At 37.2% G+C, this 18,406-nt stretch overlaps 1 protein-coding gene across 1 annotated transcript in view; it reads left to right on the top strand.

Annotated features, from left to right (window-relative positions):
• The window catches only part of Iqcm (IQ motif containing M), a 370,694-nt gene that overhangs the window by 223,465 nt on the left and 128,823 nt on the right, over positions 1-18,406 (top strand). The gene's annotated exons all lie outside the window — the stretch shown is intronic.

The following is an 18,406-nucleotide window of genomic DNA, read 5'->3' as shown; positions in this document are numbered from 1 at the left end:
CCTCTTCTTTCATACTGGCTGATTTTGTGTCAATTTGATGCAAGCTAGAGACATCAGAGAAGAAGAAGTCTCAACTGAGAAGATCTAACTGAAGGCCATTTTCTCATTTAGTGATTGATGTGGAAAAGTCCAGCCCTATGTGGGTGGAGCCTTCCCTGGACTTGTGGTTCTGGTTCTATAAGAGAGCAGGCGTAGCAAGCTGTGGGAAGTAAGCCAGTAAACAGCATCCCTCCAAGGCTTCTACATCAATTCCTGCCTCCAGTTCCCAGCCCTGCTTGAGTTCCTATTCTGACTTTTTTTGAGGAAGGACTATGGTTTGCAAATGTAAGACAAATAAATCCCTTCCTTCCCAACTTGCTTTTCAATCACAGTGTTTCATTGCAGTGATAGAAACCCTAACTAAGACACACTCTCCTCTTTCTTTCCCACTTTCCACTTGGGAACAGGTGTTTTAAAAGTCTTATGTTATACTTGGTTAATGTAATTAACTTTAGAGTCAAATTGCCTCCATTTTAATTCCTGGTGAAGACATTTATTTGCTGGTGGCCGGGCCTGTCTGACTCTCCTTCTCTGAACCCCAACATTCTCCCTTACAAGCTTGTGTGAAGTTTGAATGAATTTGGTACTGAGACTGGTCCTTATTTCACATTTCATCTCTTCATTAGGTATTCTTTTCAAATAATTGTCTATGTGTCCCTGTAGATTACAAGCCATTAAACAGCAATGGCAGTACTCATAGCTACACTAGCAGAGATTGCTTATTATACGTAGATATTTAACAGTTATGGACTCGAAAATTTAATATGCTGTTTTTCATATCTCTATATTCTTTCTGTGAATGGCACAATCGTTCCTTTCTGGTATGAGAGGTCCTTCTGTCTATGTGCTGCTTTCATTGGGCCAAGCAGTGATTTAATTAATACAGTTTCTGTGTGGTTATTTTGAGGCTAAGCTAGCCAGGTGCCTGGGATGAACAAGCAGGCCCTTCTTGCAACACCTTTCTCCTCTGATAGTTGTCCTTTTACATCATCTGTTCTTTCTGACATCATCTTTAGTCCCACCTCTAGAAAACAAAACTCTTTTAATAACTGTGGGTGAATTCTTTGGTATGACTGCGTTTCAGGTAAATTGGTTCTGTAATATAATGCCCATGACATGTATGTTGGTTTCAGTGAGAATAATCCCTGTAGGCTCACATGTTTGAATACTTGGACAACAGTGGCTGGAACTGTTTGTGAAGATTTGGAGGCATGACTTTGTTGAAGGAGGTATGTCACTCGGGACTGTTTGTGAGGTTTCAAAAGTCTGGCACCATTTCCAGAGCACCTTCCTTTTGCTTTGCAGATTGAGATATGAGCTTTCAGTTGGTCCTGCTTGCATGATTTTGCTTTGCCATCAGGGACTCTTAACCCTTGGAAACTATAAGACCAATGAAATGCTTTCTTTTATAAGTTGCCTAAGTCATGGTGTTTTGTCACCCCATTAGAAAAGTAACTAATAAAGCACACATTACCAGCTGACAACCGACTGTGCTTAGTGCCTTCCCATGTTTATAGTGCGCTTTAGAATAACATCTGTTCTCTGATTCTTAGCTGTTGAGTTCTTAGTGACTGCTTTTGGCACTTCCCCCAAGTACTTGACATTCCTCCCCTTCACACGCGCTTCCCTCCTAAGGTCTGCCTATTGTCTGTGAGTGGAGTGCGAAAGGCTCTCCTCTTTTGGTTCTGGATTGAGGTTTTGTAACTTTTTTATGTTGCAAAAGTGATGCCATCACCCAGATGCCCAAGGACTCTGCTGGTGTCTTTGGAACAAACATGAAAATTGAGGTCTTAGTGTTTGTTTTTGTTCCTTAATAAGAGTTCTCTTTTTGGGGGGCATTGAAAGTACAAGCTCATTAGCCACTTCAGGGTATTGAAATTACTAAAGGCAATAAAAGATCAGAGCTTTAAATGACAATCATACCCATGCAGTTGCATTGAGGCTGATTCCTGGCTTGCTGTTGGTTACTTTTCATTATATTTCCTTGTTTGTTGCAATGACTTGTTGCAATTGTGCCAATGTTTATATCTACTTATTACAGTGATTGCTTTGCATTTATGTTTCAGTGGTGGGCATACTGTAACTCACACAAAATGCTAGCTGTTGGAAACTACTGCTGGGCCCAAGTTAATTAAAAATACAGAGGAGGTTGAAGCTGACAGTGGGTGAGGTATTGGTCTGTGTTTGGACAGAAGTTTTTATTTGTTGAAGTGAAAAGTACAAAAAGAAACAGCCACTAAAAACAAAGCAAAATGAAAATAAAACAAAACAAAGAAAGGAAAAAAAAACCAAACCAAAGCAAAACACAATAGAACAACTATAAGAAAAGCATTGTATCTGGAAAGGGCCCAGGATTAAACCATAGAAGCTAGTTCTTATATCACAGAGTAGATATGTTTGGTTATGAGTCTCTTTTCTAAAAATTTATATATTGCTAAGTTCTGGGCAGATTATTTTTCTGGCGTTTCCAAATTTCTCTTTCATGCGGTCATTCCTTGTCTCTTCCTCTCTTCTATGAAAGGCAATAGAGCAGCAGGCACAGGGTTAGTATTCACTTCTTTTTTTCCTTTGAGTCAGCTAAATGGTTCAAGGTCCATTTTTATCTACTGATGCATAAACCTGAGAATGTAGAGATCTCCCAAAAGTAAACACATAGTTTGCTGGGAGCCATCAGTATCACATTCCTTTTCTTATGGTAGAAAAAAGGACAAGCCTTAAGGCTGCTCAACACAAAGCCTGCTTCTTTTGAGATGCAGGCAGAGGCATTTCTAAATTGTACAGTGGTGGGAGCTAACACGATTGTAACTTAACTTGGTAAACATTAGAGAAATGTGTGTAAACAAATTCCATAGTCTATCCTGTAGATTATTGTGTTGTGCATGCCAAATGATGTTACAAAAATATCTTAAGTAAAGAGGATGCTTCTTCATCTTTGTTGCCAAAGTTGGCTTTGCACATCTGATTTATATGTCATGATCTTTCCCTTTCATCTTTACTCTCTGTCTTATGGCCCCTCCAGAGTTGTGGAAGAGGATGGCTTCTCAAATGTGACACTTTCTTTGATTAAAGGTCTATTTTTTTTATTATAGTCATTAGCTAGTTTTTTTTTTCTTTTCATCCTGATACAAATTAGGTCATATGGTAAGAGTGAACCACAATTGAGGAAAGTAATGTATCAGATTAGCCTGTAGGAAAGTCTGTGGGCATTTTCTTGATTATTGATTGCTGTAGGAGGGTTCAACCCACTGTGGGCAGTACAACCCTGGGTTGGTGGTCATGGGTTATATAAGAAATCAGGTTGAGCAAGGCACGGTGAGCAAGTAAGTAAACAATATTCCTCCATGACCTCAAGAACAGTTCCTGCCTCTAAGTTCCTGCCTTGAGTTTCTGGTCTGAGGTTTCTTAAAGGTGAACAGTAAGGTCAACTAAACCTTTATCTAAGGTGCTTTTGTTCATAGTGTTTGTCATAACAATAAAAACCTAGCTAGCACACACTGTAAAAAGAGAACATATACAATAATGGGGAAAATGTATTTAATAAGTTAATATTAGGACTTCCACTAGAGCAATCAGGCAAGGGATACATGCCTGCCCACGCACCCACCTGAGCTCTGTTAGAGCCAGCAGCCAAAACAGGCCCAACTGCCTGCCCTCCTGACCTCTATCAGCGTCAGCAGGAAAGAAAGATCCACCAGTCCACCCTACTTCTGCTGGAGCCAGCAGGCAAGGCCCACCTGCTTGACTGTCCTCCACCAGAGTCAGCACAGGCAGGCCTGGACCTCCAGGAGTGCCAAGCATCCTCCAGAATGACCAGCACCATGGTCTCAATTCCACCATGAGGAGCAAACATCCGAGCCTTGGATCTACTGACATCAGGAAGAGTGATCACCAACCACATAGCCCCAACGGCACCAACTGGAGGAAAAGATGGGTAGACAACAAGGTAGGAACACTCAACAACACAAAGAACAACGTGAAACCACCAAAAACTAGTGCCTCTAAAACAGCAAGACTTGAACACACCAACACAGATGAAGCAGAAGAAAATGGCCAAAAAAAAAAAAAAACCCTTTAGGAAAATGTTTAAGGCCCTTAAAGAGGAAATGAAAAATTCCCTCGAAGAAGTGGAGGAAAAGGCAATCAAAAATTTGGAAGAAATTAACAAATCCCTTAAAGAAAACAAAACAAAACAAAACAAAACAAAACAAAAGCAATCAAACGGGTGAAAGAAACAATACAAGACTTGAAAATCAAAATAAAGACAATAAAGAAAATTCAAACTGAGGGAGTTCTGAAAATGGAAAATATGAGTAAACAATCAAGAACCACAAATGCAAGCATAAACAGCAGAATACAAGAGATGGAAGAGAGAATCTCAGATGTTGAAGATATGTGAGAGAAAATAGTCAAAGAAAATGTGAAATCTAACAAAATATTAACATAAATATCCTGGAATTATGGGACAACATAAAAAGAACAAAATTAAGAATAATAGGGATAAGAGGAAAAGTCCAATTGAAAGGCACAGAGAATACATTCAACAAAATCATAGAAGAAAACTTTCCCATGAAAGACATGCCTATGAAGGTATAAGAAGCTTGAAGAACATCAAATAGACTGAACCAAAAAAAAAAATCCACTTGCCAATCCACTTGCCACATAATAACCAAAACACAAAACACATAGAATAAAAAAAGAATATTAAGAGCTGCAAAGGAAAAAGACCAAGTAACATATAATGGCAGACCTATTAGGATTACACCGGACTTCTCAATAGAAACAACGAAAGTCAGAAGATCTGTTCAAGTGTTATGCCAACATTAAGAGACCATGTATGCCAGCCCAGACTACTATACCCAGCAAATCTTTAAATCACCATAGATGAAAAAAAAGATATTCCATGACAGAATCATGTTTAAACAATACCTAGCCACAAATTTAGCTGTACACAAAGTACTAGAAGGAAAACTCCAACCCAAGGAAGTCAGCTACACCAAAAAAAAAAAAAAAACACACACACACACACACACACAGAAAAGCAGATGATCCCACAGCAGCAAATCCCAAAGAAGGAGAAAACACAAACAATAACATCACTACCAACAAAAACTAAAATAACAGGAATTAGCAATCACTGGTCATTAATATCCCTTAATATAAATGAACTCAACTCACCTCTGAAAGACATAGGCTAACAGATTAGAAACAAAAACAGAATCCACCCTGCTGCTGCATACAAGAAATATACATCAACCTCAAAGAGTAAAGGATTAGGAAAAAGCTTCTCAATCAAATGGATCTAGAGTGTTGAAGTTGATCAGTGCTCACCTGAATGACCAATGGGTCAAGCAAGAAATAAAGAAAGAAATTAAAGACGTCCTAAAATTCAATGAAAATGACCACACAACATACCCAAATTTGTGGGACACAATGATAGCAACAGAAAGAGGAAAGTTTATAACACTAAACGCCTACATAAATAAGCTGGAAAAATCCCACACTAGTGAGTTAACGGAACATCTGAAAACTCTAGATCAAAAGGAAACAATCTTATCCAGGAAGTCTAAATGACAGTTAAAAAAAATCAAATTGAGACCTGAAATCAACAGAATAGAAACAAAGAAAACAATACAAAGTTATCAATGAGACAAAGACTTGGTTCTTCGAGAAAATCAACAAAATAGACAAACGTTTATCCAAACCAAAAGGCAGAGAGAGAATATTCAAATTAACAAAATCAGAGAGAAAAAGGGGACATAACAACAGAGAGAAAAATTTAAAAATCATCAAAAACCTGTATTCCACAAAATTGGAAAGCTTAAAGGAAATGGACAATTTTCTGGATAAATATCACTTACCAAAATTAAATTAAGACCAGATAATCAAATTAGATAGACCCATAACTACTAAGGAAATAGAAACAGTCATAAAAAGTCTCCCAACCGAAAAAGGCCCAGGACCCGATTATTTCAGCACCGAATTCATCAAGATTTTCAAAACAGAACCAATATCAGTACTCTTCAAATTATTCCACACAGTAGACACAGAAGGAACATTACCAAACACTTTTTACAAAGCTACAGTTACCCTGATAACCAAACTGTACAAGACACTATTAAGAAAGAGAATTACAGACCAATATCACTCTTGAATGTTGATGCTCACTAAAATACTGGCAAATTGAATCCAAGAACACATCAGAAAAATCATCCACCATGACCAAGCAGGCTTCATCCCAGATATTACAGGGATGGTTCAACATAGAAATATCTATCAGTATAATCCATCATATAAACAAACTGAAATAAAAAAAACTATATGATCATCTCATCAGATGCTGAAAAAGCCTTTGACAAAATTCAACACAAAATTTGTTATAAAAGTCTTGGAGAGAACAGGGATACAAGGAGCATACATAAGCATAGTAAAGGCAATATACAGCAAGCCAACAGCCTACATTAAACTAAATGAAGAAAAACTCAATGTGATACCATTGAGATCAGGAACAAGACAAGCTTTTCCACTTTCTCCAAATCTTTTCAATATAGTACTTAAAGTTCTATCTAGATCAATAAGACAAGAAAAAGAGATCAAAGGGATACAAATCAGAAAAGAAGTCAAACTCTCACTATTTTCTGATAATATGATAGTATACATAAGTGACCCCAAAAATGCTACCACGGAGTTTCTACAACTCACAAACACCTTCAATAGTATAGAAGGATAGATTAACTAAAAATCAACCAGTAGCCCTCCTTTATAGAAATAAAAAATTGGCTGAGAAAGTAATCAGAGAAACATCACCCATCTTAGTAGCCACAAATAGCATAAAATATTTTGGGATAACTAACCAAACATGTGAAAGGCCTCTATGACAAGACCTTTAAATCTTTGAAGAAAGAAATTGAATAAGACAGTAGAAAATTAGAAAGATCTCCCATGCTCTTGTGGAGGTAGAATTAACATAGCAAAAATGTCAGTCTTGCTAAAAGCCATCTAAATTTTCAGTGCAATGCCCAGCAAAATTCAAAACAGACCTTGAAAGAAAAATACTCAACTTTATATGCAAAAACAAAAACCCAGGATAGCTAAAATAATCCTTTACAAGAAAGGAACTTCTGGAGTCATCACTATCCCTGACTTTAAACTCTATTATAGAGCTATAGTTATGAAAACTGCCTTGTATTGCCAGAAAAACAGATAGGAAAACCACTGGAATTGAAGACCTGGTTATAAAATCTTTATACCTATGAACACCTGATTTTTGAAAAAGAAGCTACAAATATAAAATAGAAAAAAGAAATCATATTCAACAAATTGTACTAGTATAACTGGATGTAGAAGAATACAAATAGATCTATAGCTATTGCCATGCACAAAAACTCAAGTCCAAAATGGATCAAAGACCTCAACATAAAACCAACCACACTGAATCTCGTAGAAGAGAAAGTGGGAAGTATAATTGAATGCATTGGCGCAGGGAACTACATCCTAAATGAAACCCCAGTAGCACAGACACTGAGAGAAACAATTAATTAATGGGACCTCCTGAAACTGAGAAGCCTCTGTAAAGCAAAGGACCTGGTCAGCAAGACAAAATGGCAGCCTACAGATTGGGAAAAGATCTTCACCAACCCCACAATGGACAAAGGGCTGATTTCAAAATATATTAAAAAAAAAACAAATAATCCAATAAAAATGGGATACAGACCTAAAGAGAGAACTCTCAACAGACAAATCTCAAATGACTTATAGACATGTAAGGAAATGCACAACATCCTTAGCCATCACAGAAATGCAAATCAAAACAACTCTGAAATTCCATCTTACACCTGTCAGAATGGCCAAGATCAAAAGCACTGATGACAACTTATGCTGGAGAGGTTGTGGAGTAAAGGGAACACTCCTGCATTGCTTGTGGGACTGCAAACTTGTACAGTTGGTTTGGAAATCAGTATGGTGATTTCTCAGAAAATTAGGAAACAATCTACCTCAAGACCCAGAAATACCTCTTTTGGCTATTTATATTCAAGGGATACTCAATCATACCTCAAGGACATATGCTTGACCATGTTCAGAGCAGCATTATTCAAAATAGCCAGAACCTGAAAACAACCTAGATTCCTCTCAATCTAAGTATCAATAAAGAAAGTGTAGTACATTTACATAATGGAGTGGTACAAATGGTAAAAAACAAATAATGAAATCTTTGAAATTTTTAGGCAAATGGATGAATCTAGAAAAAAAACATATTGAGTGAGGTAACCCAGTCCCAGAAAGATAAATACAATATGTGTTCAGTCTTGAGTGGCTTTTAGACATAAAGCAAAGTAAAACCAGCCTACAGTCCATAACTTCAGAGAACCTAGACAACAAAGAGGACCCTAAGAGAGACATACATGGATATACACAGGAAGGAGAAAAAGACAAGATCTCCTGAGTAAACTGGGAGAACGGGGGTCATGGAAGAGGGTAAAAGAGGAGAGGTAAGGAAGGGAGGGCGTGGAGAAAAATGTATAGCTCAATAAGAGCAATAAAAAGTAAGTTAATATTAAAACATGTAAGGAATTTAGCATTTCAGTAGTCAGAAAACAACTAACATATTTATTTTTTTCAAAGAATCTGCATTGACATTTCTCAAAAGAAGGAATACAAAGAGTAGCTTTATGGAAAAATGTACCAACTCTCTTCATTGAAGAAATCCAGGCCTGGCGAAGTGGGTCAGAAGTTGAAAGTTTTTACTGTTGATGAGGTTAGAGAGATGTCTCAGCATAGTTAAGAGCATTTACCATTCTTGTACCTCTATCTACCCTTGGTTTTATTGCTACAATAACATGATGGCTCACAGCTTCCTGTGACGACACGTCCAGTATATCTGATGCCTTTATCTCATTTTTTTCTGGCTCAGACACACATGTGGTGAACATACGAACAAATATACAGACGAAACATGTGAATACACAGAATGTATATATGTATATGTATATATGTAATATATTTTTTTAAAGTGTGCTTGCAATTCTTCCAGGTGATCTGAGTTTTGTTCTCCGCACCCATGTTGGTTGTTTCACAACTTCTAAGACTTTTTGAAGCTTCAGGACATCCAATGACTTCTTCTGGCTTCCATGATCACCCACACAAGTGACATTCACACACACACACACACACACACACACACACACACACACACACACACACACAAATATATTATTTTTAAATGAAAATTAAACCCATAATGAAATATCATCTCTATTAGCAACAGAGAACATGGAGTCCCATTGGAAAGGGTGTGGTGATTTGAATAAAGGTGGCCCCCATAGGCTCATAGGGAGTGGCACTTTTAGGAGGTGGGACCCCATTGGAGTAGGTGTCAGAGTAAATGTGTCCCTGGGGGTGGGCTTGGAGGTCTCACATGATCAAGTCTTGTCCAGTGTGGCACTCTCTTCCTGTTGCCTTTGGTTCGAGATGTAGAACTCCAAACTACCTCTCTTCCTTCATGTCTTCCTTCATGTAACCACGCTTCCTGCCATGATGATACTGGACTAACCTTCTAAATTCTAATCCAGTTCTAATTACATGTTTTCCTTTTGAAGAGTTGTCGCGGTCATGCTTACTCTTCACAGCAATACAACCACAAGATAGAAATTGGTACCAGAGACTGGAGTATTGTTTTTATAGGCCTGACCATGCTTTTGTTTGGAGGAATGTGTACTTTGAGACTTTGGATTGGATTAGAAAAGTAGTACAATGCTTGAAATGGTACTTAGTGGGCTGTCCTTGTAAAACCATGGAAGACAGTATGATTTAAACTGTGAGGGCCTGGATCAAGAGGTTTCAGAGGAGAAGAATATTACTATGCAGCTTAGAGACTGTCCTTGTGATACTTTGGTGAAAAATGTTACTGCTTTCTGCCCTTGTCCAAAATCATGCCTGAAGGCTAAACTGCAGAGTTATGGATTAATAGCTTTGGCAGAGGACATCTTAAAACAGCCTATCATTGACTGTGCCATGTGGCTATTAGTGGCTGGTCTTATGCAGGTCTGTAATGAAAAGAAGCAATCTGAACAAAGAAAATTACAAACTGTATAATTCAGGGGAACCAGAAAGTGAAATGGAACTAAGTTTTGTGTTCAAGAAGATAAACAAATTACAGAAAATCTTTAGGAATTACCTTAATCAATTTATTCTACCTCCTTTATTTTTTTTTCTAGAGTTAACTTAGAATTTCCTTATAGTGCAAATTGGAGACTTTGGGGTCTTATCTATTCCATCTAAGTTTTAAATGGAATAAAGAGAGTAGAGATCTCAGGGCAAGATCCCACCCAGCTAAGCTTCCTACTTGTGAAAAGGAATTAAAGAAAGGCTTAGATCTGGGTCTAGTGCTGCACAACTTTCATTCCAGGACTAGGGAGGCAGAGGAAGGTGGATCTCTGAGTTGAGGACAGCCAGGTCTCTAGAGGGAGTTTCAGGACACTCAAGGAAACCAGTGTAGGAAACCATCAAAATCAAAGCTGGTGAAAATGTAATCAAATTATTGGGGCCATGTTCTAGCTGTAGCAAGCAGCAGAACTTGGCAGTTTCAACTACATGATTCTGGCTTTAGAGTCAAGAATAGAAGAAAAGGGTTGTGGAATCTTTCTCTGTGACTAAAGAAAGCTGCTAAGTCCAGGTATGTGTCAAAGTAAGCCTCCATGGAGACCTAGGGAAGCTATTGTGTGAAACTGTGAGGTTAAAGCCTGTATTGCCTTAAACACTCCAAAATGTTGGAGGTACCAGAGGCATGGGATACCTGTAAGGAAAGCTACTAACAGGGAGTGGAGTCAGCCCAAGAAAAAGCGTGTTGCAGGCAACAAAGCTGAAAGTAGTTGGGGATCTGGAGTACTTTGACATCAGACATGAAGAAGCGGGATTTGGAGTTTGTCCAGCTGGCTTTTGGTCTTACTTTTGTCTAGTATTTTCTAATTATGCTCCCTTTCATCCCTTTTAGAATGGTAATGTTTATCCTATGTTGAAAGTATGTGATAGGCATTTTCATTTTGATTTTACAGGGGCTACAGTTAACAGATTGTCATGTGTCCCAGAAGAGGTTTTGGACTTTTAAATACCTTTGAGACTGTTGTAGACTATGGGGACCTTTGAAGTCAAATTAATGCAATTTTGTATTATGTTATGGCTACAAGCCTACGGGGGCCAGGGAGTGGAACATTGTAGTTTGAATAAAAATGGTCCCCAGAGGGAAGTCGCACTATTAAGAGATGTGGGCTCACATTGTAGTAAGTGTGGTCTTGTTGGAGGAAGGGTGTCATTGGGTGTGGGATTTGAGGTCTCAGATGCTCAAACCATGCCCAGTGTGACATTCTCTTCCAGCTGCCTCTAGATCCAGATGTGAACTGCATCTCAGCTGCCTCTCTATCACCATGTCTGCCTACATGACACCTGTTTCCTGCCATGATGATAATGGAATGAACCTTTACACTGTAATCCAGCCCCAATTAAATGTTTTCTTTCATAAGAGTTGCTGTGGTTATGGTGTCTATTCACAGCAATAAAACCCTAAGACTCTGTGCTAATACATCTTAGTGTCTGTCACCCTTGAGTTTCCTTATGGACTATGGTCAAGTGGGTGTGATGACCAGCAGTTCATTTGTAACAGGTCACAGAACACTATGATGTTTATTCAAAGAATAATGGCATCTCTTCTAAGAATAATTGCAAGGAGGTGATATTTCCTTAATGAATAATGTTGTTCTGGTTGTGGAAGGGAGGTGCTCTGTAGGTGCACTGCATGGAAGAACAAATATGAGTTCTAAAAGACTATGTTGGACTATTGGGAAATGTAATGGAGGGACAAGACTAATGACTTTAGAAGATGGTAGTATATTTATTGAATTGAAACTAAATAAAGGAATAAAAATATAAAGAGTAACAGGATATATTATGAATTGATTCCGGCTATTTTCCTAGTTTTGACTGATTTGGCTCATGGGATGTTTCTACATTTTCTCCTTAAGTTCTATTTTCTTCCTTCCTTCCTTCCTTCCTTCCTTCCTTCCTTCCTTCCTTCCTTCCTTCCTTCCTTCCTTCCTTCCTTCCTTCCTTCCTTCCTTCTTTCCTTCCTTCCTTCCATCTTTCCTTCTTCCCTCCCTCCCTCCCTCCCTCCCTCCCTCCCTCCCTCCCTCCCTCCCTCCTTTCCTTCCTTCCTTTCCCTCCCTCCCTACCCCCTCTCTCTTTCTTGATAGAATATTATGTAGCCCAAGCCTGTCCAAAACTTACTATGTATATGAAGATGTTTTTGCTTTAATTTTTGAACATGCTTCACTTATTCTGGCTAGAGAACTTCTCTTAAAGGTTTTACTTTATTTTGAAACAGAGTACTATTATTATGGAAACAAACCATATTTTAAGTACAAGGTATGTGACATTTTTAAAAAACAGTTCTCAACATATATATTTAAATTTGTATCGTGACAGGAGATTTTTGTTGTTTTTTTTAAATTTAATAAAGTATGACACATGGTTAATGCTTAACACATATATAGGTCTATCATGTGTGCCTGTAAATATTTTATTATATGTATTTTCATTTGTATATATGATAACTAAAATAGCTGAATTTTAGTTTTTTATTTTAACTTTTTATTGATTATTGATATTTCCACTGTGTATAATTATTTCACTTTATGTATTTATTTTCCATACTACACATAGTATTCATTGTACTAGCACCAGTAAAATAGAGAATTGGAAATATTTACTGTAACATTGGGTTCTTAAAATATAAATGTGGATGTTAATATTTATCTAAGAAAAATATTTTAATCATCTTTAGTTTGTAATGAATTTGAGACAATTCTTTCTTAATATATTTGTTATATTTTATAGAATTTTACATATAATGAAAAGGACCCTGTTAATATATATGTTTATATGTATGCATATGTATGTAAATATATATACATTTAATTACTGATGTATCCTTAGCTCCTAAAGCATGACATCAAGGCAGGTCAATTTCTTAAACAACAGTATTTCATTCAGTACCTTGGTGGTTGTAATTAACGTTTCTGGTTAGTTCTAATTATAGTTTTTGTATCACAACCATTATGCTAATGGTGTTATTCAGTATTATGTGAGATTGCATTCATTATCACTGGTGAATTAAACCTTTATTAAAGAAAAATTCCCGCAGGCCTCATTCTGGAGTTAAGTAATTATTCACTTGGTTTTATCCTAGCAATTAGCTTATATACTGTAGCACTCATTATTGAGTTTCTATACCTCACTGAATGTGATTAGCCCACCGTGGTAAATAAATGCTGAACAGTTCCCAAGCTCACTGTGTTGCTTTTAAACCATATTATTATGTAACAAAATAAGGAATCAGAATGCATTGAAGCGGCATTCTGACTTCCAACAAATTGTGCTTGCTGGGAAGACCATGCTGGACATTTTGCATTTAATTCAGAATTTGAAAAAAAAATACAATTGAAGTTCTCCAATACTGAATTCACCTTTGTGGGCATATGTTTTTCTTTGTTTAATTCAATTCCATTATTTGTTTGCTAGTTGAGTTATACAGATACACCCATTTGGCTGTTTCAATAGAACTCTAAATAGAACATCCAATTAATTCTCTATCACAAAAGTATGAGGATAGATGGGATCATGGGCCATTCATTATAATTAACTGAAATTTATTGATTTATAGCTTCAGTAGCTATATTTGAGACTATTACACAGGTATTCATGTCAATAGAATACCTACATTCTTACTATCCTATGCAGAAAGCCATTCACTTGTTCGTGGTTAGGTATTTGTTACTGACTGATATTGTCTTCTGAGCTAAAATAATCATAATTGTCTTAGTTAGGGTTTCTGTTCCTGTGAAGGGGCTCCATGACCACAGCAACCCATATAAAGGAAAACATTTAATTGGGGAGGCTTACTGTTTTAGAGATTTATTCCATTATCATCATAGAGAAAAAAAAAGGCAGCATGCAGGCAGGGATGGTGCTAAAGAAGGAGCTGAGAGTTCTGCATTTTGATCCACAGGCAGCAGAAAATGAGTCACACTGGTCATAGCTTGATCACATGAGATCTCCAAATCCACCCTGAAAATGACACACTTCTCCCAACAAATCCACACCTACTCCATCAAGGCTAAATATCCTAAAATGCTGCTTCCCATGGGCCAAGGATTCAAACACATGAGTCTATGGGGGTCATTCTTATTTAAACTACTACAATAACCAACTTTTCTTTAGGAATTACTTTAAACAATTTATTCTACCTCCTTTATTTTTTTTTATAGAGTTAACTTAGAATTTCCTTATAGTGCAAATTGGAGACTTTGGGATCTTATCTATTCCATCTAAGTAGAATGTTGTTACCTTCTTCAGTATAACCCAGAGTCTGTGAGTGTGACCTCAAACGCAACATCATGAACATTATATCAGTAAATTTTAATTATTAATATTTAGAAAGATGGTAGTGCTAACATTATATAATGTTTCATGTTTTTGAAGAGAAATTTATATGAAAGTATAGTTAGAATATTCAAAATTAGGTTGTTTTAAATCCCTAGTTTATCTCAAGTTTATTTTTGGAGAATGAATATTATCTGTAGAAAATAGTGTTTACTTTGTTTTAAATCCTGACTCCAGTTTCCTCTCCAACCTCTCCTTCTAGTCTTAACCCAGTCTCCCCTCTACTGCCTTATGCATTCCTACTCTGTTTCTATTCAGAAAAGGGCAGACCTTCTATGACTATTGATAAAACATGACATATCATGTTGTAGTAAGACTAAGCTCCCCACCTTGTATTAAGACTGGGCAAGGCAACCTAGTAGAAGCAATGGGTTCCCAAAAGTGAGCAAAAGAGTCAGAGACAACCCCTGCTCCCACTGTTAGGAGTCACAGAAGTCCAGGCTACACAGCTGTCAGATATATGTAGAGGGCCTAGCTCAGTCCCATGCAGCCTCCCTGTTGTCAGCTCAGACTCTGTGGGCTCCTCTGAGCCCAGGTTAGATGATTGTGTGAGTTTTCTTTCCTCTTATCACTCATCTATCACGGCTCGTAAGTTTCTGTATGTACATTTCTTTTCTTTGAATTCTAGGAATTCTTTAACTTTATTTCTTTCTTGACCCAATGATAATCCAGTAGATAGTTGTTCAGTTTCCATGAGTTTGTAGACTTTCCATTTTTTCTCAAATTCAATTTTAACCCATGATGATCTGATAGGATATAGGGAGTTATTTCACCTTCTTTCTTTTCTTTTCTTTTTTGTTTTTTGGTTTGTGTTGAGACTTGTTTTGTGACTATGTAGTCAGTTTTGGAGAAGGTTCCATGATGTACTGAAAAGAAAATATGGTCTTTTTATTGGTGATTTGAGTCCATTGATATTAAGAGATATTAATGATCACTGATTATTTGTTCCATTTATTATTATTATGTTGTGGTTTTTGTTGTTGGTGTGGTGGTGTGTGTATATGTGTGTGTGTGCATGTGTTTTACTTCTTTAGATTTTGCTGGCATAAGAGTATCTATTGCCTGTGTTTTTGTGAATGTAGTTAACTTCCTTGAGTTTTTCTTCTAGTACCTTCTGTAGGACTGGGTTTGTGGATATTTTTTTTCATCCATCTATGGTCATTGACAGTTTTGCTGTGTATAGTAGTCCAGGCTTGTGTCTGTAGTGTCTTAGAATCTGCAGGACATCTGTACAGGACCGTCTGGCTTTTAAAGTCTCCATTGAGAAGTCAGGTGTAATTCTTATAGGTCTGCCTTTATATGTTACTTTGCCTTTTTCTCTTACAGCTTTTAATATTTTTTCTTTGTACTGTATATTTAGTGTTTTGATTATTATGTGGTAAGGAAACTTTATTTTATGAACTAATATGCTTGATATTCTGTAAACTTCCTGAATCTTTATAGGCATATCCTTCTTTAGGTTAGGTAAATTTTCTTCTATGATTTTGTTCAATATATTTTCTGGATTTTGATCTGGTAGCTGGTATTATTGTCTTTTTTCTATTCCTAATACTCTTATTGTTTGGAGTTTTCATAGTGTCCCTGGCTTCCTGGATGTTCAATGCTGAAGATTTTTCAGCTCTAGCATTTTCTTTGACTGATGAGTGAATTCTTCAATTGTATTTTTAATACTTGAGATTTTTCCTTCAATCTCTTGAACTCATTTGGTGATGCCTGCACCTGTCATTCTTGTTTACTTACTCAGATTTTCCATTTCCTGAATTCCCTCACTTTTTTTTCTTGGCTTTCTTGCCATTCTTTAAGAGATTTGTTGATTTTCTCCAATTTCTGGGATTTTTTTTTGCCCCTGATTTCTTTGAGGGAGTTTTTCATCTCATTTTTAAGAACATCTATCATATCATAAAGTTGACTTTAGATCATTTTTTCATGCTTCAACTGAGGAGTATTCATAGCTTGCTGTAAAGAAATGTCTGAGTAGTGATACGTTACCTTGGCTTCTGTTGTTTGTATTCTCACACTTACATTTTGGCTTCTGGATTTGGAATGACTATAGGTCCAGGTGCCAATTTTTAGATAGTCTTTGTTGGGTGAGTGCTCTCTTTCCTCTCTGATTTTATGGATCTTGTGGTCTTTGGTTGAGTACAGTGTCTCTGCCAGTGTTGAGGGCTGGACTTCTAATGACCTGGATGGTGTCTGGTTTAGCAGGAAGTTCCTGACTGAGTTTGTGACTGAATTTCTGGGTATGTATGTACGATCTCTGATCTGGCTACGATCGCCTGGGATTCAGATGCTGATCTGGCTTCTGGTGGGGTAGAAGACTTCAGTTTTCACTGACTTGCCTGGGGTTCAGAATTCTGTTCTGGCCTCTAATGAGGTGGAAGGCTTCCACCATGGTGTGGGCCTGCATATGATGATAAGGAGACAATGGGTGATTGGAATTATGGTGGACAAGCACAGGCGGGCAGAATGCAGGACACTATTCCTGGGGTTCAGGATGCTGTCCTAGCTTCTTGGGTGTGGAAAGATTCTTCCAGAGGTATGGGCCGGCATAGGATAGCAAGGAAAGGAGGAATAGATGAGATTTTACTGGGCAGAGCAGGCAGGTGGTGGCTTACCTGCTTTTCAGGATGCTTGCCTGGCCTCTGACAGGGTGGACGACTTCCTCCAGATGTGTGGACATGGGTATGGTGGTAAAGAGAGGAGGAGTACTTGCAGTTATACTAGAGGAGTGTTGTTGGGATAGAGAGAAGTATTACCTGGGTTTGGGGATGCTGGTCTGGCTGCTGTAGGAGTGAGGCTCCCTGATTGTTGGTTCTGTAATTTAAAATTGGCATCACCTTGTGAATTTTATTCTACCTTTTCCCAGGGTCCTTTATGTGAAAATAATAAATGGACATATGTCTCAGAGTTTATAGGACAATCAGTTCATATGTGCCAAACCCTTAGAATAGCAAGTAAATACCCCAGTGGTAGTGTTTTATAATGTTATTTAAATGTAGTAATATGTCCCAAATATAATTTAGGCCATATGGCAGAATTAGTATTTGATACCAGCTCTTTAAGCAGTATATACGGCAACATTGGGAAGAAAATATGGAAATATACCATTCATTTTGTCACATTTCTTAGAGTAATAGAGTGAATGTGATCAGTCATTAATGTAAACTGATTCAAAATGACTTTTATTTCTGAAACAGTGAAAATTTTCTACTCCTGCTGTGACATTTTATTTCCAGAATAACTTGCTCAGTCATTGATCAGAATGAGACTCAATGAATCTTGACTTCTAATGGAATGGAACTGTCATATGACCCTGTCAAAATTTTCATTCTATTGACTCTTATGACCACTAATATTTATTAAGTACAAATTTTATCAGAAATTTATAATATTAAATTTATCATGGAGGAAAGATTCCTTCATTTGAGGTGATTGCACTTTACAATTTATGAGTCCTCTGTCAACATTAGGCTATAAGTAAATCACATTGTTTTTGCTAAGTAGATGACCATTGCTGGCAGAATACCTGAGAGAATCAACTAAGGAATGAAAAGTTTGTTTCAATTCATGGCTTCATGGTGACACTGTTGTGTGTGTCTTATGGTAGACAGAACACTGTAGTGGATTGGAGGTTACCTCATCATAGTGGCCAACAATCCAGAAGAATGTGAAATGAAAGGGCCAGGGGTCCTAAGGTCATTTTTCTTTTATTAAAAGTAGATTTTTAAAGCAATAATTCTGATTATGGCTTTCTTCACCCATTTCCCTTCTAGTTCCTCCTTACATCCTTCACAGTTTTTTTATGAAGTATATTCTGATCACAGTTGTGCTTCCCCACCACCTCCCAGATCCCACCCACTCAACTCCATGCTCTTTCTTT

The sequence above is a fragment of the Microtus pennsylvanicus genome, chromosome 6, assembly GCF_037038515.1.
Source record: "Microtus pennsylvanicus isolate mMicPen1 chromosome 6, mMicPen1.hap1, whole genome shotgun sequence".
In the NCBI taxonomy this organism is placed as follows: domain Eukaryota; kingdom Metazoa; phylum Chordata; class Mammalia; order Rodentia; family Cricetidae; genus Microtus; species Microtus pennsylvanicus.
Note: the sequence above shows the minus strand (reverse complement) of the source record. Positions and strands in the feature narration are given on the sequence as shown.